Genomic DNA, 18,400 nt, shown 5'->3' with positions numbered 1-18,400 from the left:
AAGTAAGGGAGATGGGGCATGAAGTTATTTCTAGGAGTTGGAGACATACCAAGTTTAGCTCAGTACTGGGCATCTTTGAAATAGCTATAAAAACTTGTTCCTACATTGTAACTTGCTACTTGCAATGAGAAAATGTTTGCTTAAAGAAAGGAGCTATATGTTCTGAATGCTCGAATTGGGAATCTGTGTCAAATATTTGTTAGGAATTATGTGATCCTTACTAGCTGGAAGTGAGGGAGATGGGGCCTGAAGTTATTTCTATGAGCTGGAGACATAGCAAGTTTAGCTCAGTTCTCGGCATCTTTGAAATACCTATACAAACTTGTTCCTACATAGTAACTTGCTACTTGGAATGAGAAAGTGCTTGCTTAAAGCAACGTGCTATAGGTTCTGAATGCCCGAATTGGGAATCTGTGTCAAAACTTTTTTATAAATTATGTGATCTTTACTAGCTGGACGTAAGGGAGATGGGGCCTGAAGTTATTTCTAGGAGTTGGAGACGCACCAAGTGTAGCTCAGTTCTGTGCATCTTTGAAATACCTATACAAACTTGTTCCTACATAATAACTTGCTACTTGGAATGAGAAAGTGCATGCTTAAAGCAACGTGTTATATGTTCTGAATGCACGAATTGGGAATCTGTGTCAAAACTTTGTTTGGAATTATGTGATCCTTACTAGCTGGAAGTAAGGGAGACGGGGCATGAAGTTATTTCTAGGAGTTGGAGACATACCAAGTTTACTTCAGTTCTGGGCATCTTTAAAATAGCTATACAAACTTGTTCCTACATAGTAACGTGCTACTTGGAATGAGAAAATGTTTTCTTAAAGCAACGTGGTATATGTTCTGAATGCCCGAATTGAGAATCTGTGTCAAAATTTTGTTAGGAATTATGTGATCCTTACTAGCTGGAAGTAAGGGAGATGGGGCATGAATTTATTTCTAGGTGTTGGAGACATACCAAGTTTTGCTCAGTTCTGGGGATCTTTGAAAGTCCTATAGAAACTTGCTCCTACATAGTAACTTGCAATTTTGAATCAGAATGTGCTTGCTTAAAGCAACGTGCTATATGTTCTGAATGCCCGAATTGGGAATCTGTGTCAAAACTTTGTTAGGAATTATGTGATCCTTACTAGCTGGAAGTAAGGGAGATGGGGCATGAAGTTATTTCTAGGAGTTGGAGACATACCACGTTTAGCTCAGTTTTGGGCTTCCTTGAAATACCTATACAAACTTGTTCCTACATAGTAACTTGCTACTTGGAATGAGAAAGTGCTTGCTTAAAGTAACGTGCTATATGTTCTGAATGCCCGAATTGGGAATCTGTGTCAAAACTTTGTAAGGAATTATGTGATCCTTACTAGCTGGAAGTAAGGGAGATGGGGCATGATGTTATTTCTAGGTGTTGGAGACATACCAAGTTTAGCTCAGTACTGGGCATCTTTGAAATAGCTATACAAACTTGTTCCTACATAGTAACTTGCTACTTGGAATGAGAAAATGTTTGCTTAAAGCAAAGTGCTATATGTTCTGAATGCCCGAATTGGGAATCTGTGTCAAAACTTTGTTAGGAATTATGTGATCCTTACTAGCTGGAAGTAAGGGAGATGGGGCATGAAGTTATTTCTAGGAGTTGAGACATACCAAGTTTAGCTCAGTTCTGGGCATCTTTGAAATACCTATACAAACTTGTTCCTACATAGTAACTTGCTACTTGGAATGAGATAGTGCTGGCTTAAAGCAACGTGCTATATGTTCTGAATGCCCGAATTGGGAATCTGTGTCGTAACTTTGTTAGGAATTATGTGATCCTTACTAGTTGAAAGTAAGGGAGATGGGGCATGAAGTTATTTCTAAGAGTTGGAGACATACCAAGTTTAGCTCAGTTATGGGCTTCTTTGAAATACCTCTACCAACATTTTCCTACATAGTAACGTGCTCCTTGGAATGAGAAAGTGCTTGCTTAAAGCAACGTGCTATAATTTCTGAATGCCCGAACTGGGAATCTGTGTCAAAACTTTGTTAGGAATTATGTGATCCTTATTAGCTGGAAGTAAGGGAGATGGGGCATGAAGGTATTTCTAGGAGTTGGAGACATACCAAGTTTAGCTCAGTTCTGGGCATCTTTGAAATACCTATACAAACTTGTTCCTACATAGTAACTTGCTACTTGGAATGAGAAAGTGCTTGTTTAAGGCAACGTGCTATATGTTCTGAATGCCCGAATTGGGAATCTGTGTCAAAATTTTGTTAGGAATTATGTGATCCTTACTAGCTGGAAGTAAGTGAGATGGGGCATGAAGTTATTTCTAGGAGTTGGAGACATACCAAGTTTAGCTCAGTTCTGGGGATCTTTGAAAGTCCTATAGAAACTTGCTCCTACATAGTAACTTGCAATATTGAATCAGAATGTGCTTGCTTAAAGCAACGAGCTATATGTTCTGTATGCCCGAATTTGGAATCTGTGTCAAAACTTTGTTAGGATTTATGTGATCCTTACTAGCTGGAAGTAAGGGAGACGGGGCATGAAGTTATTTCTAGGAGTTGAGACATACCAAGTTTAGCTCAGTTCTGGGCATCTTTGAAATACCTATACAAACTTGTTCCTACATAGTAACTTGCTACTTGGAATGAGAAAGTGCTTGCTTAAAGCAACGTGGCATATGATCTGAATGCCCGAATTGGGAATCTGTGTCAAAACTTTGTTAGGAATTTTGTGATCCTTACTAGCTGGAAGTAAGGGAGATGAGGCATGAAGTTATTTCTAGGAGTTGAGACATACCAAGTTTAGCTCAGTTCTGGGCATCTTTGAAATACCTATACAAACTTGTTCCTACATAGTAACTTGCTCCTTGGAATGAGAAAGTGCTTGTTTAAAGCAACGTGCTATATGTTCTGAATGCCCGAATTGGGAATCTGTGTCAAAAGTTTGTTAGGAATTATGTGATCCTTACTAGCTGTAAGCAGACGAGATGGGGTATGAAGTGATTTCTAGGATTTGGAGACATAACAAGTTTAGCTCAGTTCTGGGGACCTTTGAAAGTCCTAAACAAACTTGCTCCTACATAGTAACTTGCAACTTTGAATGAGAAAGTTCTTGCTTACAGCAACGTGCTATATGTTCTGAATGCCCGAATCGGGAATCTGTGTCAAAACTTTGTTAGGAATTATGTGATCCTTACTAGCTGGAAGTAAGGAAGATGGGGCATGAAGTTATTTCTAGGAGTTGGAGACATACCAAGTTTAGCTCAGTTCTGGGCATCTTTGAAATACCTATACAAACTTGTTCCTACATAGTAACTTGCAACTTTGAATGACAATGTGCTTACTTACAGTAACGTGCTATATGTTCTGAATGCCCGAATTTGGAATCTGTGTCAAAACTTTGTTAGGAATTATGTGATCCTTACTAGCTGGAAGTAAGGGAAATGGGGCATGAAGTTATTTCTAGGAGTTGGAGACATACTACGTTTAGCTCAGTTCTGGGCTTCCTTGAAATACCTATACAAACTTGATCCTACATAGTAACTTGCTACTTGGAATGAGAAAGTGCTTGCTTAAAGCAATGTGGTATATGTTCTGAATGCCCGAATTGGGAATCTGTGTCAAAACTTTGTTAGGAATTATGTGATCCTTACTAGCTGGAAGTAAGGGAGATGGGGCATGAAGTTATTTCTATGAGTTGGAGACATACCAAGTTTAGCTCAGTACTGGGCATCTTTGAAATAGCTATAAAAACTTGTTCCTACATTGTAACTTGCTACTTGGAATGAGAAAATGTTTGCTTAAAGAAAAGTGCTATATGTTCTGAATGCTCGAATTGGGAATCTGTGTCAAATATTTGTTAGGAATTATGTGATCCTTACTAGCTGGAAGTGAGGGAGATGGGGCCTGAAGTTATTTCTATGAGCTGGAGACATAGCAAGTTTAGCTCAGTTCTCGGCATCTTTGAAATACCTATACAAACTTGTTCCTACATAGTAACTTGCTACTTGGAATGAGAAAGTGCTTGCTTAAAGCAACGTGCTATAGGTTCTGAATGCCCGAATTGGGAATCTGTGTCAAAACTTTTTTACAAATTATGTGATCTTTACTAGCTGGACGTAAGGGAGATGGGGCCTGAAGTTATTTCTAGGAGTTGGAGACGCACCAAGTGTAGCTCAGTTCTGTGCATCTTTGAAATACCTATACAAACTTGTTCCTACATAATAACTTGCTACTTGGAATGAGAAAGTGCATGCTTAAAGCAACGTGTTATATGTTCTGAATGCACGAATTGGGAATCTGTGTCAAAACTTTGTTTGGAATTATGTGATCCTTACTAGCTGGAAGTAAGGGAGACGGGGCATGAAGTTATTTCTAGGAGTTGGAGACATACCAAGTTTACTTCAGTTCTGGGCATCTTTAAAATAGCTATACAAACTTGTTCCTACATAGTAACTTGCTACTTGGAATGAGAAAATGTTTTCTTAAAGCAACGTGGTATATGTTCTGAATGCCCGAATTGAGAATCTGTGTCAAAATTTTGTTAGGAATTATGTGATCCTTACTAGCTGGAAGTAAGGGAGATGGGGCATGAAGTTATTTCTAGGAGTTGGACACATACCACGTTTAGCTCAGTTCTGGGCTTCCTTGAAATACCTATACAAACTTGTTCCTACATAGTAACTTGCTACTTGGAATGAGAAAGTGCTTGCTTAAAGCAACGTGCTATATGTTATGAATGCCCGAATGGCGAATCTGTGTCAAAACTTTGTAAGGAATTATGTGATCCTTACTAGCTGGAAGTAAGGGAGATGGGGCATGAAGTTATTTCTAGGTGTTGGAGTCATACCAAGTTTAGCTCAGTACTGGGCATCTTTGAAATAGCTATACAAACTTGTTCCTACATATTAACGTGCTACTTGGAATGAGAAAATGTTCGCTTAAAACAACGTGCTATATTTTCTGAATGCCCGATTTGGAAATCTGTGTAAAAACTTTGTTAGGAATTATTGGATCCTTAGTAGATGGAAGTAAGCGAGATAGGGCATGAAGTTACTTCTAGGAGTTGGAGACATACCCACTTTAGCTCAGTGCTGGGCATCTTTGAAATACCTATACAAACTTGTTCCTACATAGTGACTTGCTCCTTGGAATGAGAAAGTGCTTGTTTAAAGCAACGTGCTATATGTTCTGAATGCCCGAATTGGGAATCTGTGTCAAAATTTTGTTAGGAATTATGTGATCCTTACTAGCTGGAAGTAAGGGAGATGGGGCATGAATTTATTTCTAGGTGTTGGAGACATACCAAGTTTTGCTCAGTTCTGGGGATCTTTGAAAGTCCTATAGAAACTTGCTCCTACATAGTAACTTGCAATTTTGAATCAGAATGTGCTTGCTTAAAGCAACGTGCTATATGTTCTGAATGCCCGAATTGGGAATCTGTGTCAAAACTTTGTTAGGAATTATGTGATCCTTACTAGCTGGAAGTAAGGGAGATGGGGCATGAAGTTATTTCTAGGAGTTGGAGACATACCACGTTTAGCTCAGTTTTGGGCTTCCTTGAAATACCTATACAAACTTGTTCCTACATAGTAACTTGCTACTTGGAATGAGAAAGTGCTTGCTTAAAGTAACGTGCTATATGTTCTGAATGCCCGAATTGGGAATCTGTGTCAAAACTTTGTAAGGAATTATGTGATCCTTACTAGCTGGAAGTAAGGGAGATGGGGCATGATGTTATTTCTAGGTGTTGGAGACATACCAAGTTTAGCTCAGTACTGGGCATCTTTGAAATAGCTATACAAACTTGTTCCTACATAGTAACTTGCTACTTGGAATGAGAAAATGTTTGCTTAAAGCAAAGTGCTATATGTTCTGAATGCCCGAATTGGGAATCTGTGTCAAAACTTTGTTAGGAATTATGTGATCCTTACTAGCTGGAAGTAAGGGAGATGGGGCATGAAGTTATTTCTAGGAGTTGAGACATACCAAGTTTAGCTCAGTTCTGGGCATCTTTGAAATACCTATACAAACTTGTTCCTACATAGTAACTTGCTACTTGGAATGAGATAGTGCTGGCTTAAAGCAACGTGCTATATGTTCTGAATGCCCGAATTGGGAATCTGTGTCGTAACTTTGTTAGGAATTATGTGATCCTTACTAGTTGAAAGTAAGGGAGATGGGGCATGAAGTTATTTCTAAGAGTTGGAGACATACCAAGTTTAGCTCAGTTATGGGCTTCTTTGAAATACCTCTACCAACATTTTCCTACATAGTAACGTGCTCCTTGGAATGAGAAAGTGCTTGCTTAAAGCAACGTGCTATAATTTCTGAATGCCCGAACTGGGAATCTGTGTCAAAACTTTGTTAGGAATTATGTGATCCTTATTAGCTGGAAGTAAGGGAGATGGGGCATGAAGGTATTTCTAGGAGTTGGAGACATACCAAGTTTAGCTCAGTTCTGGGCATCTTTGAAATACCTATACAAACTTGTTCCTACATAGTAACTTGCTACTTGGAATGAGAAAGTGCTTGTTTAAGGCAACGTGCTATATGTTCTGAATGCCCGAATTGGGAATCTGTGTCAAAATTTTGTTAGGAATTATGTGATCCTTACTAGCTGGAAGTAAGTGAGATGGGGCATGAAGTTATTTCTAGGAGTTGGAGACATACCAAGTTTAGCTCAGTTCTGGGGATCTTTGAAAGTCCTATAGAAACTTGCTCCTACATAGTAACTTGCAATATTGAATCAGAATGTGCTTGCTTAAAGCAACGAGCTATATGTTCTGTATGCCCGAATTTGGAATCTGTGTCAAAACTTTGTTAGGATTTATGTGATCCTTACTAGCTGGAAGTAAGGGAGACGGGGCATGAAGTTATTTCTAGGAGTTGAGACATACCAAGTTTAGCTCAGTTCTGGGCATCTTTGAAATACCTATACAAACTTGTTCCTACATAGTAACTTGCTACTTGGAATGAGAAAGTGCTTGCTTAAAGCAACGTGGCATATGATCTGAATGCCCGAATTGGGAATCTGTGTCAAAACTTTGTTAGGAATTTTGTGATCCTTACTAGCTGGAAGTAAGGGAGATGAGGCATGAAGTTATTTCTAGGAGTTGAGACATACCAAGTTTAGCTCAGTTCTGGGCATCTTTGAAATACCTATACAAACTTGTTCCTACATAGTAACTTGCTCCTTGGAATGAGAAAGTGCTTGTTTAAAGCAACGTGCTATATGTTCTGAATGCCCGAATTGGGAATCTGTGTCAAAAGTTTGTTAGGAATTATGTGATCCTTACTAGCTGTAAGCAGACGAGATGGGGTATGAAGTGATTTCTAGGATTTGGAGACATAACAAGTTTAGCTCAGTTCTGGGGACCTTTGAAAGTCCTAAACAAACTTGCTCCTACATAGTAACTTGCAACTTTGAATGAGAAAGTTCTTGCTTACAGCAACGTGCTATATGTTCTGAATGCCCGAATCGGGAATCTGTGTCAAAACTTTGTTAGGAATTATGTGATCCTTACTAGCTGGAAGTAAGGAAGATGGGGCATGAAGTTATTTCTAGGAGTTGGAGACATACCAAGTTTAGCTCAGTTCTGGGCATCTTTGAAATACCTATACAAACTTGTTCCTACATAGTAACTTGCAACTTTGAATGACAATGTGCTTACTTACAGTAACGTGCTATATGTTCTGAATGCCCGAATTTGGAATCTGTGTCAAAACTTTGTTAGGAATTATGTGATCCTTACTAGCTGGAAGTAAGGGAAATGGGGCATGAAGTTATTTCTAGGAGTTGGAGACATACTACGTTTAGCTCAGTTCTGGGCTTCCTTGAAATACCTATACAAACTTGATCCTACATAGTAACTTGCTACTTGGAATGAGAAAGTGCTTGCTTAAAGCAATGTGGTATATGTTCTGAATGCCCGAATTGGGAATCTGTGTCAAAACTTTGTTAGGAATTATGTGATCCTTACTAGCTGGAAGTAAGGGAGATGGGGCATGAAGTTATTTCTATGAGTTGGAGACATACCAAGTTTAGCTCAGTACTGGGCATCTTTGAAATAGCTATAAAAACTTGTTCCTACATTGTAACTTGCTACTTGGAATGAGAAAATGTTTGCTTAAAGAAAAGTGCTATATGTTCTGAATGCTCGAATTGGGAATCTGTGTCAAATATTTGTTAGGAATTATGTGATCCTTACTAGCTGGAAGTGAGGGAGATGGGGCCTGAAGTTATTTCTATGAGCTGGAGACATAGCAAGTTTAGCTCAGTTCTCGGCATCTTTGAAATACCTATACAAACTTGTTCCTACATAGTAACTTGCTACTTGGAATGAGAAAGTGCTTGCTTAAAGCAACGTGCTATAGGTTCTGAATGCCCGAATTGGGAATCTGTGTCAAAACTTTTTTACAAATTATGTGATCTTTACTAGCTGGACGTAAGGGAGATGGGGCCTGAAGTTATTTCTAGGAGTTGGAGACGCACCAAGTGTAGCTCAGTTCTGTGCATCTTTGAAATACCTATACAAACTTGTTCCTACATAATAACTTGCTACTTGGAATGAGAAAGTGCATGCTTAAAGCAACGTGTTATATGTTCTGAATGCACGAATTGGGAATCTGTGTCAAAACTTTGTTTGGAATTATGTGATCCTTACTAGCTGGAAGTAAGGGAGACGGGGCATGAAGTTATTTCTAGGAGTTGGAGACATACCAAGTTTACTTCAGTTCTGGGCATCTTTAAAATAGCTATACAAACTTGTTCCTACATAGTAACTTGCTACTTGGAATGAGAAAATGTTTTCTTAAAGCAACGTGGTATATGTTCTGAATGCCCGAATTGAGAATCTGTGTCAAAATTTTGTTAGGAATTATGTGATCCTTACTAGCTGGAAGTAAGGGAGATGGGGCATGAAGTTATTTCTAGGAGTTGGACACATACCACGTTTAGCTCAGTTCTGGGCTTCCTTGAAATACCTATACAAACTTGTTCCTACATAGTAACTTGCTACTTGGAATGAGAAAGTGCTTGCTTAAAGCAACGTGCTATATGTTATGAATGCCCGAATGGCGAATCTGTGTCAAAACTTTGTAAGGAATTATGTGATCCTTACTAGCTGGAAGTAAGGGAGATGGGGCATGAAGTTATTTCTAGGTGTTGGAGTCATACCAAGTTTAGCTCAGTACTGGGCATCTTTGAAATAGCTATACAAACTTGTTCCTACATATTAACGTGCTACTTGGAATGAGAAAATGTTCGCTTAAAACAACGTGCTATATTTTCTGAATGCCCGATTTGGAAATCTGTGTAAAAACTTTGTTAGGAATTATTGGATCCTTAGTAGATGGAAGTAAGCGAGATAGGGCATGAAGTTACTTCTAGGAGTTGGAGACATACCCACTTTAGCTCAGTGCTGGGCATCTTTGAAATACCTATACAAACTTGTTCCTACATAGTGACTTGCTCCTTGGAATGAGAAAGTGCTTGTTTAAAGCAACGTGCTATATGTTCTGAATGCCCGAATTGGGAATCTGTGTCAAAAGTTTGTTAGGAATTATGTGATCTTTACTAGCTGTAAGCAGGAGAGATGGGGCATGAAGTTATTAATAGGAGTTGGAGACATAACAAGTTTAGCTCAGTTCTGGGCATCTTTGAAATACCTATACAAACTTGTTCCTACATAGTAACTTGCTACTTGGAATGAGAAAATGTTTGCTTAAAGCAACGTGCTATATGTTCTGAATGCCCGAATTGGGAATCTGTGTCAAAACTTTGTTAGGAATTATGTGATCCTTGCTAGCTGGAAGTAAGGGAGATGGGGCATGAAGTTATTTCTAGGAGTTGGAGACATACCCACTTTATCGCAGTTCTGGGAATCTTTGAAATACCTATACTAACTTGTTCCTACATAGTAACTTTCTAGTTGAAATGAGAAAGTGCTTGCTTACAGCAACGTGCTATATGTTCTGAATGCCCGAATTGGGAATCTGCGTCAAAACTTTGTTAGGAATTATGTGATCCTTACCAGCTGGAAGTAAGGGAGATGGGTCATGAAGTTATTTCTAGGAGTTGGAGACATACCAAGTTTAGCTCAGTTCTGGGCATCTTTGAAATACCTATACAAACTTGTTCCTACATAGTAACTTGCTACTTGGAATGAGAAAGTGCTTGCTTAAAGCAATGTGCTATATGATCTGAATGCCCGAATTTGGAATCTGTGTCAAAACTTTGTTAGGAATTATGTGATCCTTACTAGCTGGAAGTAAGGCAGATGGGGCATGAAGTTATTTCTAGGAGTTGGAGACATTCCAAGTTTAGCTCAGTTCTGGGCGTCTTTGAAATAGCTATACAAACTTGTTCCTACATAGTAACTTGCTACTTGGAATGAGACAGTGTTTGCATACAGCAAGGTGCTATATGTTCTGAGTGCCCGAATTGGGAATCTGTGTCAAAACTTTGTTAGGAATTATGTGATCCTTACTAGCTGGAAGTAAGGGTGATGGGGCATGAAGTTATTTCTAGGAGTTGGAGACATATCAAGTATAGCTCAGTTCTGGGCATCTTTGGAATACCTATACCCCCTTGTTCCTACATGGTAACTTGTTACTTGGAATGAGAAAATGTTTGCTTAAAGCAACGTGCTATATGTTCTGAATGCCCGAATTCGGAATCTGTGTCAAAACATTGTTAGGAATTATGTGATCCTTACTAGCTGGATTGAGGGAGATGGAGCCTGAAGTTATTTCTAGGAGTTGGAGACATACCAAGTTTAGCTCAGTTCTGGGCATCTTTGAAAGTCCTATACAAACTTGTTCCTACATAGTCACTTGCAACTTGGAATGAGAAAGTGCTTGCTTACAGCAACGTGCTATATGTTCTGAATGCCCGAATTGGGAATCTGTGTCAAAACTTTCTTAGGAATTATGTGATCCTTACTAGCTGGAAGTAAGGGAGAAGGGGCATGAAGTTATTTCTAGGAGTTGGAGACATACCAAGTTTAACTCAGTTCTCTGCATCTTTGAAATACCTATACAAACTTGTTCCTACATAGTAACTTGCATCTTTGAATGAGAATGTGCTTGCTTACAGCAACGTGCTATGTGTTCTGAATGCCCCAATTGGGAATCTGTGTTCAAAACTTTGTTAGGAATTATGTGATCCTTAGTAGCTGGAAGTAAGGGAGATGGGGCTTCAAGTTATTTCTAGAGGTTGGACACATACAAGGTTTAGCTCAGTTCTGGGCATCTTTGAAATACCTATACAAACTTGTTCCTACATAGTAACTTGCAACTGTGAATGAGAATGTGCTTTCTTACAGCAACGTGCTATATGTTCTGAATGCCCGAATTGGGAATCTGTGTCAAAACTTTGTTAGAAATTATGTGATCCTTACTAAATGGAAGTAAGGGAGATGGGGCATGAAGTTATTTCTGGGAGTTGGAGACATACAATGTTAAGCTCAGTTCTGGGCATCTTTGAAATACCTATACAAACTTGTTCCTACATAGTAACTTGCAACTTTGAATGAGAATGTGCTTGCTTACAGCAACGTGCTATATGTTCTGAATGCCCGAATTGGGAATCTGTGTCAAAACTTTGTTAGGAATTATGTGATCCTTACTAGCTGGAAGTAAGGCAGTTGGGGCATGAAGTTATTTCTAGGAGTTGGAAACATACCAAGTTTAACTCAGTTCTGGGCATATTTGAAAAACCTATACAAACTTGTTCCTTCATAGTAACTTGCAACTTTGAATGAGAAAGTGCTTGCTTACAGCAACGCACTACATGTTCTGAATGCCCGAATTGGGAATCTGTGTCAAAACTTTGTTAGGAATTATGTGATCCTTACTAGCTGGAAGTATGGGAGATGGGGCATGAAGTTATTTCTAGAGGTTGGACACATACCAAGTTTAGCTCAGTTCTGGGCATCTTTGAAATACCTATACAAACTTGTTCCTACATAGTAACTTGCAACTTTGAATGAGAATGTGCTTGATTACAGCAACGTGCTATATGTTCTGAATGCCCGAATTGGGAATCTGTGTCAAATCTTTGTTAGGAATTATGTGATCCTTACAAGCTGGAAGTAAGGGAGTTGGGGCATAAAGTTATTTCTAGGAGTTGGAGACATACAACGTTTAGCTCAGTTCTGGGCACCTTTGAAATACCTATACATACTTGTTCCTACATAGTATCTTGCAACTTTGAATGAGAATGTGCTTGCTTACAGCAACGTGCTATATGTTCTGAATGCGCGAAGTGGGAATCTGTGTCAAAACTTTGTTAGGAATTATGTGATCCTTACAAGCTGGAAGTAAGGGAGATGGGACATGAAGTTATTTCTAGGAGTTGGAGACATACCAAGTTTAGCTCAGTTCTGGGCGTCTTTGAAATACCTATACAAACTTGTTCCTACATAGTAACTTGCAACTTTGAATGAGAATGTGCTTGCTTACAGCAACGTGCTATATGTTCTGAATGCCCGAATTGGGAATCTGTGTCAAAACTTTGTTAGGAATTATGTGATCCTTACTAGCTGGAAGTAAGGGAGATGGGGCATGAAGTTATTTCTAGGAGTTGGAGACATACCAAGTTTAGCTCAGTTCTAGGCATCTTTGAAATACCTATACAAACTTGTTCCTACATAGTAACTTGCATCTTTGAATGAGAATGTGCTTGCTTACAGCAACGTGCTATATGTTCTGAATGCCCGAATTGGGAATCTGTGTTCAAAACTTTGTTAGGAATTATGTGATCCTTACTAGCTGGAAGTAAGGGAGATGGGGCATGAAGTTATTTCTTGAGGTTGGACACATACAACGTTTAGATCAGTTCTGTGCATCTTTGAAATACCTATACAAACTTGTTCCTACATAGTAACTTGCAACTGTGAATGAGAATGTGCTTTCTTACAGCAACGTGCTATATGTTCTGAATGCCCGAATTCGGAATCTGTGTCAAAACTTTGTTAGGAATTATGTGATCCTTACTAGCTGGAAGTAAGGGAGTTGGGAAATGAAGTTATTTCTAGGAGTTGGAGACATACAGCATTTAGCTCAGTTCTGGGCATCTTTGAAATACCTATACAAACTTGTTCCTACATAGTAACTTGCAACTTTGAATTGAATGTGCTTGCTTACAGCAACGTGCTACATGTTCTGAATGCCCGAATTGGGAATCTGTGTCAAAACTTTGTTAGGAATTATGTGATCCTTACTAGCTGGAAGTAAGGGAGATGGGGCATGAAGTTATTTCTAGGAGTTGGAGACATACCAAGTTTAGCTCAGTCTGAGCATCTTTGAAATACCTATACATAATTGTTCCTACATAGTAACTTGCAACTTTGAATGAGAATGTTCTTGCTTACATCAACGTGCTAAATGTTCTGAATGCCCGAAATGGGAATCGTTGTGAAAACTTTGTTAGAAATTATGTGATCCTTACTAGCTGGATGTAAGGGAGATTGGGCATGAAGTTATTTCTAGGAGTTGGAGACATACAACATTTAGCTCAGTTCTGGGCATCATTGAAATACCTATACAAACTGGTTCCTACATAGTAACTTGCAACTTTGAATGAGAATGTGCTTGCTTACAGCAACTTGCTATATGTTCTGAATGCCCGAATTGGGAATCTGTGTCAAAACTTTGTTAGGAATTATGTGATCCCTACTAGCTGGAAGTAAGGGAGTTGGGGCATGAAGTTATTTCCAGGAGTTGGAGACATAAAACGTTTAGCTCAGTTCTGGGCATCTTTGAAATACCTATACAAACTTGTTCCTACATAGTAACTTGCAACTTTGAATGAGAATGTGCTTGCTTACAGCAACGTGCTATATGTTCTGAATGCCCGATTTGGGAATCTGTGTCAATCTTTGTTAGAAATTATGTGATCCTTACTAGCTGGAAGTAAGTGAGTTGGGGCATGAAGTTCTTTCTAGAGGTTGGACGCATACCAAGTTTAGCTCAGTTCTGGGCATCTTTGAAATACCTATACAAACTTGTTCCTACATAGTAACTTGCAACTTTGAATGAGAATGTGCTTGCTTACAGCAACGTGCTATATGTTCTGAATGCCCGAATTGGGAATCTGTGTCAAAACTTTGTTAGGAATTATGTGATCCTTACTAGCTGGAAGTAAGGGAGATGGGGCATGAAGTTATTTCTAGGACTTGGAGACATACAACGTTTAGCTCAGTTCTGGGCATCTTTGAAATACCTATACAAACTTGTTCCTACATAGTAACTTGCAACTTTGAATGAGAATATGCTTGCTTACACCAACTTGCTATATGTTCTGAATGCCCGAATTGGGAATCTGTGTCAAAACTTTGTTAGGAATTATGTGATACTTACTAGCTGGAAGTAAGGGAGTGGGGCGTGAAGTTATTTCTAGAGGTTGGACACATACCAAGTTTAGCTCAGTTCTGGGCATCTTTGAAATACCTATACAAACTTGTTCCTACATAGTAACTTGCAACTTTGAATGAGAATGTGCTTGCTTACAGCAACGTGCTATATGTTCTGAATGCCCGAATTGGGAATCTGTGTCAAAATTTTGTTAGTAATTATGTGATCCTTACTAGCTGGAAGTAAGGGTGATGGGGCATGAATTTATTCCTAGGAGTTGGAGACATACAACGTTTAGCTCAGTTCTGGGCTTCTTTGAAATACCTTTACAAACTTGTTCCTACATAGTAACTTGCAACTTTGAATGAGAATGTGCTTGCTTACAGCAACGTGCTATATGTTGTGAATGCCCGAATTGGGAATCTGTGTTAAAACTTTGTTAGAAATTATGTGATCCTTACCAGCTGGAAGTAAGTGTGATGGGGCATGAAGTTATTTCTAGGAGTTGGAGACATACCAAGTTTAGCTCAGTTCTGGGCATCTTTGAAATACCTATACAAACTTGTTCCTACATAATAACTTGCAACTTTGAATGAGAATGTGCTTGCTTACAGCAACGTGCTATATGTTCTGAATGCCCGAATTGGGAATCTGTGTCAAAACTTTGTTAGAAATTATGTGATCCTTACTAGATGGAAGTAAGGGAGATGGGGCATGAAGTTATTTCTAGGAGTTGGAAACATACAACGTTTAGCTCAGTTCTGGGCATCTTTGAAATACCTATACAAACTTGTTCCTACATAGTAACTTGCAACTTTGAATAGAATGTGCTTGCTTACAGCAACGTGCTATATGTTCTGAATGCCCGAATTGGGAATCTGTGTCAAAACTTTGTTAGGAATTATGTGATCCTTACTAGATGGAAGTAAGGGAGATGGGGCATGAAGTTATTTCTAGGAGTTGGAGACATACAACGTTTAGCTCAGTTCTGGGCATCTTTGAAATACCTATACAAACTTGTTCCTACATACTAACTTGCCACTTGGAATGAGAATGTGCTTGCTTACAGCAACGTGCTATATGTTCTGAATGCCCGAATTGGTAATCTGTGTCAAAACTTTGTTAGGAATTATGTGATCCTTACTAGCTGGAAGTAAGTGAGATGGGGCATGAAGTTATTTCTAGGAGTTGGACACATACCAAGTTTAGCTCAGTTCTGTGCATCTTTGAAATACCTATACAAACTTGTTCCTACATAGTAACATGCAACTTTGAATGAGAATGTGCTTGCTTACAGCAACGTGCTATATGTTCTGAATGCCCGAATTGGGAATCTGTGCCAAAACTTTGTTAGGAATTATGTGATCCTTACTAGCTGGAAGTAAGGGAGATGGGGCATGAAGTTATTACTAGGAGTCGGAGACATACCAAGATTAGCTCAATTCTGGGCATCTTTGAAATACCTATACAAACTTGTTCCTACATAGTAACTTGCAACTTTGAATGAGAATGTGCTTGCTTACAGCAACGTGCTATATGTTCTGAATGCCCGAATTGGGAATCTGTCAAAACTTTGTTAGGAAATATGTGATCCTTACTAGCTGAAAGTAAGTGTGATTGGGCATGAAGTCATTTCTAGGAGTTGGAGACATACCAAGCTTAGCTCAGTTCTGGGCATCTTTGAAATACCTTTACAAACTTGTTCCTACATCGTAACTTGCAACTTTGAATGAGAATGTGCTTGCTTACAGCAACATGCTATATGTTCTGAATGCCCGAATTGGGAATCTGTGTCAAAACTTTGTTAGAAATTATGTGATCCTTACTAGCTGGAAGTAAGGGAGTTGGGGCATGAAGTTATTTCTAAAGCTTGGACACGTACCAAGTTTAGCTCAGTTCTGGGCATCTTTGAAATACCTATACAAACTTGTTCCTACATAGTAACTTGCAACTTTGAATGAGAATGTGCTTGCTTACATCAACATGCTATATGTTCTGAATGCCCGAATTGGGAATCTGTGTCAAAACTTTGTTAGGAATTATGTGATCCTTATTAGCTGGAAGTAAGGGAGATTGGGCATGAAGTTATTTCTAGGAGTTGGAGACATATAACGTTTAGCTCAGTTCTGGGCATCTTTGAAATACCTATACAAACTTGTTCCTACATAGTAACTTGCAACTTTGAATGAGAATGTGCTTGCTTACAACAACATGCTATATGTTCTGAATGCCCGAATTGGAAATTTGTGTCAAAACTTTGTTAGGAATTATGTGATCCTTACTAGATGGAAGTAAGGGAGATGGGGCATGAAGTTATTTCTAGGAGTTGGAGACATACAACGTTTAGCTCAGTTCTGGGCATCTTTGAAATACCTATACAAACTTGTTCCTACATAGTAACATGCAACTTTGAATTGAATGTGCTTGCTTACATCAACGTGCTACATGTTCTGAATGCCCGAATTGGGAATCTGTGTCAAAACTTTGTTAGGAATTATGTGATCCTTACTAGCTGGAAGTAAGGGAGATGGGGCATGAAGTTATTTCTAGGAGTTTGAGACATACAACGTTTAGCTCAGTTCTGGGCATCTTTGAAATACCTATACAAACTTGTTCCTACATAGTAATTCGCAACTTTGAATGAGAATGTGCTTGCTTACAGCAACTTGCTATATGTTCTGAATGCCCGAATTGGGAATCTGTGTCAAAACTTTGTTAGGAATTATGTGATCCTTACTAGCTGGAAGTAAGGGAGTTGGGGCATGAAGTTATTTCTAGAGGTTGGACAGATACCAAGTTTATCTCATTTCACGGCATCTTTGAAATACCTATACAAACTTGTTCCTACATAGTAACTTGCAACTGTGAATGAGAATGTGCGTGCTTACAGCAACGTGCTATATGTTCTGAATGCCCGAATTGGGAAATTGTGTCAAAACTTTGTTAGGAATTATGTGATCCTTACTAGCTGGAAGTAAGGGAGATGGGGCATGAAGTTATTTCTCGGAGTTGAACACATACCAAGTTTAGCTCAGTTCTGGGCATCTTTGAAATACCTATACAAACTTGTTCCTACATAGTAACTATCAACTTTGAAATAGAATGTGCTTGCTTACAGCAACGTGCTATATGTTCTGAATGCCCGAATTGGGAATCTGTGTCAAAACTTTGTTAGGAATTATGTGATCCTTACTAGCTGGAAGTAAGGGTGATGGGGCATGAAGTTATTCCTAGGAGTTGGAAACATACAACGTTTAGCTCAGTTCTGGGCTTCTTTGAAATACCTTTACAAACTTGTTCCTACATAGTAACTTGCAACTTTGAATGAGAATGTACTTGCTTACAGCAACGTGCTATATGTTCTGAATGCCCGAATTTTGAATCTGTGTTAAAACTTTGTTAGAAATTATGTGATCCTTACCAGCTGGAAGTAAGTGTTATGGGGCATGAAGTTATTTCTAGGAGTTGAAGACATACCAAGTTTAGCTCAGTTCTGGGCATCTTTGAAATACCTATACAATCTTGCTCCTACATAGTAACATGCAACTTTGAATGAGAATGTGCTTGCTTACAGCAACGTGCTACATGCTCTGAATGCCCGAATTGGGAATCTGTGTCAAAACTTTGTTAGGAATTATGTGATCCTTACTAGCTGGAAGTAAGGGAGATGGGGCATGAAGTTATTTCTAGGAGTTGGAGACATACCAAGTTTAGCTCAGTTCTGGGCATCTTTGAAATACCTATACAAACTTGTTCCTACATAATAACTTGCAACTTTGAATGAGAATGTGCTTGCTTACAGCAACGTGCTATATGTTCTGAATGCCCGAATTGGGAATCTGTGTCAAAACTTTGTTAGAAATTATGTGATCCTTACTAGATGGAAGTAAGGGAGATGGGGCATGAAGTTATTTCTAGGAGTTTGAGACATACAACGTTTAGCTCAGTTCTGGGCATCTTTGAAATACCTATACAAACTTGTTCCTACATAGTAACTTGCAACTTTGAATAGAATGTGCTTGCTTACAGCAACGTGCTATATGTTCTGAATGCCCGA

This window comes from Diceros bicornis, chromosome 25, assembly GCF_020826845.1.
Source record: "Diceros bicornis minor isolate mBicDic1 chromosome 25, mDicBic1.mat.cur, whole genome shotgun sequence".
Taxonomy (NCBI): Eukaryota; Metazoa; Chordata; class Mammalia; order Perissodactyla; family Rhinocerotidae; genus Diceros; species Diceros bicornis.
This window is presented reverse-complemented; position numbering follows the sequence as displayed.